Source organism: Pseudoliparis swirei, chromosome 4 (assembly GCF_029220125.1).
Source record: "Pseudoliparis swirei isolate HS2019 ecotype Mariana Trench chromosome 4, NWPU_hadal_v1, whole genome shotgun sequence".
NCBI lineage: Eukaryota > Metazoa > Chordata > Actinopteri > Perciformes > Liparidae > Pseudoliparis > Pseudoliparis swirei.
Genome location: NC_079391.1, coordinates 12526397 through 12538576, shown reverse-complemented (window position 1 = coordinate 12538576; position 12180 = coordinate 12526397). Strand labels below are relative to the sequence as shown.

The following is a 12180-nucleotide window of genomic DNA, read 5'->3' as shown; positions in this document are numbered from 1 at the left end:
AATGAAAAGGACAAAGAAGAGGTTCAGTTTTTCTGACAGTCTACACAGGCACGTGTACAGATAGAGCCCTAGTGGTGCTCAAGCACCAGCCCCTTTGCCCTGGATGAGTAAAGTGCCCTTTTTGCTGGAGACACTTTTTTTCATTCATCAGTATTTAAGAATAAAAATGACTCTCTGTCATCAAGTCCCCCCAAATGTGTTTTAATATCTGTCGGGGCATTTATTTGAGTTTGTGTGAGAATTTCGCCCGACCTGCTCTGCAGAGCTCACGAGCCCCCCCCACCCCTCTCCCCGCCGCGCCCCTCCCTCCTCCACTTCCTCCTCCGCGCAGTGCTCCTCGCGCCACCAAGCGGCTGCACCTCCTTCTCCTCTGACCCGCAGCACCAGACAAACAGGTCATGACGGTGTTTGTCCCCTGACGTTGTTTTGTGATAAATCAACCACAACATTAGCGCTGCTGAAAACATGATGTCACAACTGGTCCGACGTTTCCTAAAAAAATAAACAAACAAAAACTCACGAAATCCGTGATTTCAAAGCCTCGTCCAGCTGTTTACTGACGTTAGTTATGTTTAGAGAATAGAGAGAGAGAGAGAGAGAAGAGAGAGAGGGAGAGAGAGAGAGAGAGAGAGAGAAAAGAGAGAGAGAGAGAAAAGAGAGAGAGAGAGAGAAAGATAGAGAGAGAGAGAGAGAGAGAGAGAGAGAGAGAGAGAGAGAGAGAGAGAGAGAGAAGAGAGAGAGAGAGAGAGAGAGAGAGGAGAGAGAGAAAAGAGAGAAGAGAGAGAGAGAGAGTTCTTATTCCGTTCTATTTAACGGGCTCGTCTAGGATTTGCGTGGCCAGACTGAAAAAAAAATCATAAGGCCTCTCTGGTATTGTTCAGAGGGCCGGGCCAAATGTGGAGGCGGGCCGTATCCGGCCCGCGAGCCTTAGTTTGAGGACCACTGCTCTTGGCTGTTGATGTCTATCAAGATCGCTCATTTTGAAAATGACGTAAGAGGGCGATACGGATCCGTATCAGACCAGGAGGAGGGCGATACGTGGCCATTAGCCAATCAGAACGCTTGTACTGTTGTTGCTATATAATAATTCCTCTTTATTCATAAAGAGAATGTAAGCTAGCGGTCTGATGCTGCCAGAGGAGATGCAGGTCGGGGACAGCTTCATCAGTGTATTGCTGCTTATGCTTCAACTCTGTCAGAATTATTTTTTTTGGCATTGAGTGCCCTTTTTTTGGGTTTGAGCACTTGCCCCCCAAAATGTCTGTGCACGTACCTGCTACTTAGTCTTTACATCTAAAACCAAGTCAGCATCTTCTGGATGAGACGGAGTAAAATAGAGATTAATTACAGAAATCTAATGAAACACGGCTGCCCAACTGGAGGATATGAATTTTATGAATACATGAGCAAAACCCCTTTTGATAGTTTCATATGAAACATGTGAAGCATTTGAAACATTACTTGTGTGGAAATTTGGGCTCATCTTGTTGACCATCATTTTTAAACATGAAGAGAAATGCAAAATAAGAAGAAAGAAAAATGTCTGCAGCCTCCTGACAGGATGAGCAGAACGTCAGGAACATTTCACACCATATATTCCTTTGATTTATGCTGCTTCAGGAATATTCATTTTTCATTTCATACCTGTCTGTGTATCTGGAGTGTATCTATTGGCATACACCTCCCCGCACCCCCTTTTCTGTACATCCAGAAACACCAAATGGCTTTAAAATAACCCTAATATTTCCATCTGCATTCATTTCACCTTTCCTCAGTATTTTTTGATGACAAAACCCTTCACATCAAAGCACAGACTTACTTATAAGGTAAAGCTGATCTTCCTCTTTTGCTGCCCAGAGCTCATTGAAGCAGTGCAGACAATCGCGTGGATACTATGTGTGTCTGCTGTCTGAAAAGGAGGAGTGCATTTCCCACCCTCGCCACAGAAGCAGTTACAGGCAATCATAACACAACTTGTTGAGGAAAAAAGACACAACATGTCTCTACTGCTGTCCTTCAACTTAGGATTCTGGTGATGTAACTTGACAACATCTTTATCCGAGTCATTTCCGATCATGTGCGGACAATTTTACATATTGATCTCATGTTTGAAATAAAACTTGTATCGGCAATCTGGTACAAGAAAACTACAATTGCAATAAATACAAGTTATTTAAATTGTCCAACTTTCAACTTTCTACACTGTTAATATCCTGCAAGACCACAATGTGCAACAGAGCACAACACCAGCAGACATATGAACTGTTTCTGTTCACATTACTCTTACTAACAGTTACATTTTACATGTTCGAAAACAATAATATCAATAACAAAAATGTTAAAGAAAAAAAATGGTTATAGCTACGCAAATATGAAGATTGGCTGCTGACAGTATTAAACTGAATATGACGGGTGTTGTACTCTTGGTTGGACAAAACAACAAAATGAAGTTGTCTTTGCGCTTTAGCATCTTGGGAAAGGCATTTTTCCCTATTTTCTGACATTTCATATAGGCTTCTATTAAAGAGAACAATCATCAGATAAAAGGAAAAATAAAGTGATGCTGATTGTTAATTTGACATGGGAAATGAAGCCAGGCTGACCATTTTGAGGTTAAATGTTCTACATGGCCATCCACCATCCTTTTTATTTTTGCTCGACCCTCACTTCACTCTGAACATTGTCCTTGACCATAAATCGCTAATGAAGAATACATGCATACAAATGTAATTTGTAGGTGACAGGGCAGCAGTAATCCATGCAGATATCCATGTGAAGAGTCATAGCCTTGAATTATTAATATACAATTTACCATCACATTCCATCTAACTAGAAATATGGAGTTTTCTAGAAGGGAAAAGATTCTAATGGATTTCTTGATTGAATGTTTTTGTAATCTAATTATCCAGGCACTGTAGTTTAAGCCTAACTAGCTTTATTATTTTTGTCTTCTTGTTTTTACATCATATATTTAGTTGTGTGTTTACCATCTATGAAAATAACAATAATCTCTTGGAGATTTAAATGTCGAAATTAGATTCATGATGACGAGTCCAAATCCATCCTGAAACGGGTGTGTTTTTTTCTCCAAGCAGAGAGTGAAGGCAGCACTACACTAGAGGCCTAAAAATACATCAGGGCAGGAAAGGGTGTCTAAAGAAGGGTCAACAGGGATCTCGCATCGACAGCTACTTTCTGAGAAGCAGGTCGAGTCAGTCGACTGAAGTTCAGCAGCAGGGCCAAAACCACAGTCTGCAGGACATCAACATCCCTGTCCCAGAAGAAGACGAACCTTGCACAGGAAACCAACCTGAACCCAGCCCAGCAAGACCTGCAGTGGAAAAGAAGATCCAGGAGGAAGGACTCCACCTGGGCTGTCGGATGAGTGATGACATCTAGGGAGTGAGCCCGGGACGCCGGATCTCACTGCTGAACCCTCTGGAGATGTCGTGGGTCAATCAGCGAAACATCGAAGAAGGAGGGCGCCCACTTGATAACCCATAGGATGCCATCAATCATTCGACCAGCCCACGGAGTCTCGAGTATGCAGAAAGGGATATTTACACCTTGTCCTACATAACAGATCATATTCAATACAAGGTATTCCACCTTTCAATAATGAATACAACAATGAATACACAAATCAATACGACACTACCAGCATACAATAGTGAGTTTGCACAAACAGCTCAATTTATGAGCCCGGCTTAGAAACCAAGTGTTCTCCTAACTCAGACACACATTCCCAATGCACTGCAAGGACAACTAAAACAAACAAGATGGGTATTCGGAATCTACAGTCTGCAACTCAACCGATTCGAGTTATATTTAGGACTAGGGAATCGGTTGAGTTGCAGTACTATAGGTGAGATTCCACATAACTGTTACTGAATGTAAAAACAAGTTTTCCATAAGCTTTTAAATTAGCATTGGCACCAAGTCAGGGGATACAGTCCTTGACAAAAAGCTTAAACAAAAGAGGACATTAAATGCTCATCTGTTGGACCCCACATTTAAGTGTGAGTGGTATGGACATGGTTCTATTTACATCCACAACTCTCCCTCCAGGTAGGCCAAACCAACTGTAGAGATTTATTGTTTAAGACTCTGGTCTTCTAGATCAGAAGATATCATGATTTACAGTGTCGAACACCCTTCGGAGATCCAAGATAACTCTGCCGCAATACTTTCTTGTGGCATACTTCTACTTTATTCTGAATGTTATCTGTTAGGTAGAGATGAGTATCAGTCGAATGAGATTTTCTGAAAGAATTGGAATTCATAATTTTCTTTTTGCAATGATAAATAACTGAATTTGTTTATGGGTTGTTCTTATTCTCTGTTATCTTCTCATTGGAGAATTCGGTCCTGGCTCACTTTATCATTCGATTCACCTACTTTCTAAGTGTTTTATATTCACAGAACAACTGCTCATCCTTATTTGGTGAAATAGTAATGTCTGGACTTCATGGCTTTTAAAGTATCAGAGTTAATCCAAGGTTGTATTCTAATTCTGGACCTCGAGTCTGAAATAAAAGTTTCATTCATTGATTGACTTAAGTGGGGAAAATATATCAATGGCTCCCAAAAACAATTATTAAAACATCCCAAAGCTTTATTCACCTCTGCATATTTAAAATCTGGAGACTAATCCATATCCCTTAACAATCTTGTACCTCACTGCTGTTGTATTTAAGAGATTTGACTTTGAGCTGTGAAAATTACAGACTTCTGAATCTTCAATGTGCAGAAAATAAAAGAACGACCACTGAGGTCACAATCAACAACCAAGCTTTTTGAAATTTTGGATCGGCCTGAAAGAAGAACTACATGAATGATGTGAACTGTGTATTCTGCCAATGTAAATCAAATAGATGGCAAACATTCCTTAGAGCTTTGCAAATAGAGGAGTCCTTTTTTGGGACCTTGCTGTTAAAGTCTCCAATCATAATCAACTCAGATTTAATGGTGCAAGATCTGAGATTGGAAGCATTTCGATTACTTCTCAACATGTTGCTGGCGGCTAATAGCTAACGGTGCTAATGGTGCTAACAGTACAAACTAAAGTGAAAGTGCTGACAGAGCTAACAGTGTTTACCTGAGGACCTGAGAAATCAGAGGGTGAGGGCTACGCTTCCGCCATGATGTTGTGGATTGGTACAGCATTATGTATCCATCGTAGTAGTGCTGAGCTGACCAGTAGCACACTAACATGCACGAACATGCGTCATCTCGGGGTCTACAAAAAAGTGGGCCTGGATAGGGTTTACGTAATAAAATCGTGAGCCGCACTGCCTCTATTTTACCGTCATTTAAATGAGATCTGACATTAAACTATGTCTATAAACACAAACACTATATCCTCTGCGATTCCTGTCTTTCCCTAATGGCTGTATGTCTATCTACTATCTCAGCATCATTATTGGAGCTGTTGAACCATGATTTAAAAATAAACGGCACACCCCATTATTGCTTGTGCTGAAAAGTCGAAAAAGACTTCAAGTATTGAGGTGAAGGAAATGCAGTCGACTGATTCTATCTGCAAAAGTAACACTATACAGAATGGAATTCTGTCTGCAGTGACATGTATCTCTTGGCTCGTCTGTACTGAGGAAACACCCCCAGTTGCAACCACTTGAGAGCTGGTTATTACCAAATATTAAAATCCTGCAGTCTGCACACCGACAAGCAGTTTTGCTGTCTCGACGTGTAACTGAACCAACAGAGAACAAAATATATTTTTGACAAGGGACTTGATTTATTTTTCAATCTAAGCAGCTTCCTTCCTCCTCACAGGTGTCATCAGCACAAGGAAGTGTGAATGTGAGACACACATTCAAACAGGTTCTATACGACTTCCTGCACACAGAATAACACCTTCGGGGGTGAAACATTTCACACATTCATCAAGCAAGTGTACAGTGAAATAAAATAACCTTTAGAAGCTCCTTTCTGTCGACATAACAACATGAGATACGTTTTCAATAAAGAATTAATGAAAACACTAGATTTTGTTCATAATAATAAATAATCCAATTTGACGCTACATTTTTTTGCTTGAACTTAAATATTATTGGAGCTGTGTGCGTTTGACAGAGCATAAATATGTAAATTAAGGCATATCGACTTCCATATCACAAAGCAATAAATATAACTGCATGCAGGGTAGAATGAGCCTATGAATAATAAGTTATCAGATGGAGATGGCTAAAGAAAGATTGAAAAGATTTCATCCAGAAATGTAGAGATACTGGACGATAAGCACAGAAAGAAATGTGGAAAAGGCAATAGGGGTTAACATTGCATAAACTCAATGCTGCGCATAAAAACTGATCCAGCCGGTTTTCTATAAACCAGATCTGTCAAATATGATTCATTCGGTCCATGTGGATCCCTGTTCAAGCTTCAGTATTTACTCTGGGCCACTGAATAAGCCATCTAGAGGGATTCTTTAAAAAACGCACTCTGCCACACTGTTCAACCTCACCTGGTCCTCCGATGTCACTCTGATATCACTCTGATATCACTATGTCACTCTAATAGCACGCCGATATCACTCCGATATTGCTCCGATGTCACTCTGATGTCACTCTGATGTCACTAAGTCCGTAAAGAAACCACAACTTCAGCTCCATCTTTTAAATGAATCAATCAGAACTATTCTATGACAGTAGGGTGTAATAGTGCCTGGTTTTTAAATTTAGTTAAGGAAGAAGAAATTAAATTAGCTGGTATAGTGAAACATAAAAACAGTAATAAGAGACTTGTGAAAAATAAAAACGTTGATCAAATCTATTCTTTATCATACCTAGATGTACATACGTCTCTTTCGTCACACTTCAGAAATGGTCTTTTGATAACGTCTATGCTTTTATTATAACACTAGTTTTGTCCGTAGTAATATGGAGTCACACTGTGGTTAACTATGAGCATTATGTTGCTGTAATACAGTTATAATGTCAAGCTTCATTTGTTTTGCCCTTTTCGGAAACAAAAGGTTAATAATGTGCTTTAAAAGCAGCACAAACAAAGGTCAGCAATGTACTCTGGAGCGCCGCCATGGAAAGCCTTGTAGGTGATTACAATAATTTTAAAATCAATTTGAAAACAAATGAGCCAGAATGATGAAGCTCACCAGAGTTGTAAGAAAGTGGACTGTTGTTTGTTTGAAATCTGGCAGCTCAGAGCTGTTTACTGTTACAGTTTTTCACAATTGTTAACACACGTTTTTCAAAACAATAACGGCTTTCTCAAAACTGCACACAGAAAACTGAAAACCTCACACACAAAATGCTAAACCTGACACTCCCTTTGCAAGATGACTCTTTGCCATCAAATCTCTTAACTGTTCACAAAATGGAACTCGTTTTTTCACACAGCCATTTTTTCAAAAGACACACACATACATTCATTGAGTACACACAACTAAGCATTTGCTGCACACTACCAAGCATTTACAGCACACAGAAGGGCAAAATTTAAAACACAATCATCGAAATGGAACACACCATACAAATGACAATGACTCTGGAGAATGAGCCATTTCTCCTTTTGTAAAATGTCTCAGTGTAGGCCTACTTTTTTCATAGTCAAACTTAAAACAGCACACAAATATGCAGCAAAAAAAGGTTTATTCTGGTACACAGAGACAACAGTACAGTACAGTACTGTAAACCGGCCTGCTCAACCCCCCCCCCCTCCCCCCTCACAGAAATTCCATTAATTAGGCATCACGCCTCCGGTTCCTGTCTGGCCAGAGGGCCTCATCTACATCGCAGGCAATGTTATCCCTGTCCAAGCAGCGTTGGAAGAATCGCCTCGAGTGACGCATGAAGCCCTGACAGGCCTCGACAGTCACGTCGCCGCAAGCCTCCTCCATGGCCTGGAGCATTGGGACCTGGTCCTGTGGGTTCCGTTCGTATACCTTCCACCTCCAAGCTGAAAAGAATTCCTCAATAGGATTCAGGAAGGGTGAATAAGGTGGAAGGTACAGAACGGAAAAATGTGGGTGGTCCTGGAACCACTCGCGCACTTGAGCAGCCCGGTGGAAACTCACATTGTCCCAGATGACAACATGATCGACCCGCTGTTGGTCATCTATTTGGCCAGATGGTACCAGCAGGTCATGCAGGCCATCTAGGAAGACGAGGAGACGGGCGGTGTTATAGGCCCCTAGGTGGTCATGATGGTGCAAGATCCCATGTTGATTCAAACAAAACAGAGGCTCAAGGCACTTTTATGCTGCAGTCCTGATTGCAAATTGCTCAACAGACCTGAATGTTTAGAGATTTGACTATTTGTGTGTGGTAGGTTGATGCTTTGAGATTTTACTTGAGAAGTGTGTGCAACAACTGAACATTGTGTGTAGTGTTTTGACAACAAGGTGATGTGTAATTGACATCAGAGTGTAAACAAACAAAATCAGAGTCTAATGCAGATAAGGCAGTGTGAAGTAGTGCCAAATTGGGTTGAACGATTGGTACATGAAGAGAAGGTTGTGCAAATTGTGCCGAATTTTCGCTTTTTGGGTGTTAACAACTGTGAAAAACTGTAATATATCTCTAATATAAATAATTATTCTTTACAGTACATTATAGGGAATATTACAAGTATCCTTCTGGTCACTATGAATCATCATTGTTCAAATTGAATTATCCTTCTAATAGCATTACTATATTTAACTTTACTGATTTTATATTGCATGAAGTGGTCATATTTCTTATAGTTATACTAGAGGGCTACAATATAATTCACATTATCTCTGTCGGACAAAAGACTTTCTTATTGATTGTCCTATTAGTGTGAGATTACGCAGCAGGGTTAAATGGATTTTCAGCTGCACACTGGTCATTAAACTCTCTGCTCTCCTACAATTACAGTCTCATGAATATAGTACACCTTCTGGATCATGTCCTGAGTGACTACACAGAACTCAACATCTATTGTACCTTTCAAATGATAAAAAAGACAAACCAGCACACTTTAATATGATCTTTGTGTTCATGTATAAATGTGCAAGAGACGGTTCATCAGTCATTTATTCATGATTACTGTTAATGCTGAGAGAACATCATGTCTTGTGTTTTAGATCTATAAGCTTCAAATGTGATGACAAAATAAGCTTATTTAAAAAATATACTGGCTTTAAGGCAAATAGGTTAAGAGGCTAAAGTTAATAGAGCCTGTTAAAAAAACAACTAACAGATAGATTTAGCATTTTTAGATAAACACATATTCATCAATCATGTTTTATCATTACTGTTAGATTTTCAATATGTTGAATCTGAGGTATAAATATGTATGAAATATTTGTATGTATGACCTCAATCGTAATATATGCCGACCTCACACACATATACAACATTTCTATCTAGTTTTAAGTGCAGCAGTTTTAATGTACTTGTTCACAACAATATAACATCGACTTTTGAATTGTGGATGAATTGATCTTATGATGAAAAGGATTTTTAATTGACGGTTGTTCTCATCTTTCAAGCTGCCGAATAATTTGTCACTGCAAAGATCTGGTCTTTTTTTAAATGCTTATACAGATAATAATACATGTTGCTTATATTGAATACAAATTGCATATATTAAGGTGAAATCTAATTTGTAAATCATTATTATGACATTAATGGTGTTTTAATGCCACTTCCATAAAAACGGTGCCCAACGCCCATTTTATAATTGTTTTTCGTGGCCCTCAATGATCCTCATTTCTCACCTCAGCCTTCCTGGTATTGGGTGAGAGTAATGATGTCTGCTTTAGTGTTTTTGTGATGCATTGTCCGATGCCGTGCTTCACTGGCACAACACCCAGTATTCACAGGTGTTTTGGAAGATCATTTGTATTATAATTCTGTTTCAGGGTCCTGTCCAATTTGCTTTCTGTTCCGCCGTGCACTCTGACTTGAGTGATTTCTTCACAAAACTATATCTTCGGCTTTCTGCACATCCATCTCAAAAAAACAAAAAACAAATCAACACTGTGTGACTGGAAGCTCAAACAGACAGTCAGTGCTCTACCTCTGCGCTGTGCTTTAACGTGGCCAAGGACCACGCTTCCCGGGATTATCTTTCAGCAATTTATTGCAGTGGATTCTATCATCATAAATTCCCTGCATTCACAAGGTTTGCTTTGAATAAATGCTCAGGACTAAACTGGGAGAAAAGCTATTGAAAGGGCAACACATACACTCTGTTCAGCGGACGAGTCCGCCAGCTGATTCACGTGATGGACTCTTTTACGCTGCAGCCATTAATGCTGTGGTATAATCAAACAAATGCATTGACTGACAGTGAAACCACAAATATTTGGGTTGATCATGGTTCACAGCTGCCTCCTTTCCTACCTCCAGATGTAAAGGTGATAGTTTTAGTCTCAAATCTGGTGATGGCAGCTTTAGGGCTTAAAAATCAGTAGCTTTCAGATTAATTAAATCACATTTACTCACATAAGAATATAATGACATGGTAATTTAGGAAGCACTAGACCACTGTGTTGATGTATATCCTTCAAAATAAAAGTCTGCTTTATTTTACAGAGGTTTCTAAAGCCTTGTTCAATGCAACAACACATTCACCACTATAATAGCAGTGAGTGAGGATACCCGGGCTGGGTCGGGTTCGGACAAACATTTAGAAATAATGTTGGGGTTTGGGTTGTGGTTAACTTCAGCCCACTTGAAATGGTGCTTCCAAGTTCTTTTAATGGAAATACAGTGTAAAGAAAAAAATAATAATCTGGACCTACTGTCTCTTTTAGGGTTGTTCAGGGAGGGGTTTTGTTAATTAAGTGACTGACAGGGCTCTGATGGGGCAACAGGCTCAGTGCTTAAGCTTACATTAACTCTGTTGGGTCTGGGGTGGTTCGGAAATAAAACAAATACTGCCTGTTGGGTTTGGGTCGGCCTCGGTCACTCCTCTCTTGTCCTTGGGTTGGGTAACATAAATATAATTAAGTTGCACATTAATGCATACGAGGATGTAAAGAACTCAAGAAAAGATCACAAATAATGTGTGACATCATCCTTTGTGCATCATCAGAATGGTCATTCTTATACATCATAATAGAAATATTCAGCCTCCACTTTGTGAACAAAGAGCAGCGGTTCATTTCCCCCTCACACTACCCAGGATATCCCTTTCAAGCCTCAGCCAAAGCATGTAGCTGTTGGCCTGGATTGAGTGTGTCTCTGAGGATCAGTCAGCAGCCAGTTTGTGAGCTGGCAGGTGGTCTGAAGGCATGACCAATACGCTGCAGACAGACCGACCATGCTGGGGCTCCATGGGACTGCTAATCTGGGGCCAAGCCAAAGTCCACCAGCCCTGTGCTCTAGCTCTCAGTTTACTGTGTCACCCTCTGCTTCAAAAGCTTTACTGAATTCGAAACTACATTAACCTCCAGACAAGGGCAGGTTCCTTCAGTCCAACGCAACCAAGCAAGTAAACAACACAGAGTGTTACAATGAACTCTAACTCCATTGCAATGAAGCACAATGATTATTCAAACTGTGTATATATTGGGATAGGACCCTGGTTTATAATATATTCAATAAAATCCTAATTTTTTTTCTGGGTATGAAGCAGTCATTATTATCAGGAGTTCTAAAAGCATGTCATCTCTGAAGGAAAATGACTCATGGGACTAATCGCCTGTCATTAGAGGATGGATCTTTTTCCCATTCAAACGCCGTGTCGTAAGCTTCTCTCCATTTCCTTCTCACAGTGCAATCTAGTCACCGTGGAGCTGAGGAGGAGTTGTCCCTCGCTTCTTGCGGTTATTGGACAGGCGGATAGCTGCATTGATGTATGCTATCGTTCGCTTTCCCTGTGGAGGGTCGTTCTGCCTCTGGCCCATCTGCTTAAAACCACATCAAACCCACTGATTTTCATCCAAGTCAGCAATGGTGTAGAAATGAAATATAGCACTGTGAGAGGCAACATAACACAACTGCAACACAAGTACGTACGCACACGGTGCGTCTATGTGCTCTGAACAATGTCGGCGCTCTCGTCACACATCACCGCTCACGGTAACGATGCCTTTGAGTCCTACAACTCTCACATGTGCTTCAGTGGGAGCACCGGGAGATGAAGGCGATCAGTCAGATTTCAGAAGGAATTAGTAGTGATTGTTAAAGGCTAATTCCCTCTACTGTGTTGTTCATGTAAGAATTG

The 12180-nt window shown here is 40.3% G+C and overlaps 1 protein-coding gene across 2 annotated transcripts in view; it reads right to left on the bottom strand.

Moving 5' to 3' along the window:
• The window catches only part of galnt18b (UDP-N-acetyl-alpha-D-galactosamine:polypeptide N-acetylgalactosaminyltransferase 18b), an 80455-nt gene that overhangs the window by 25782 nt on the left and 42493 nt on the right, over window positions 1–12180 (bottom strand). The gene's annotated exons all lie outside the window — the stretch shown is intronic.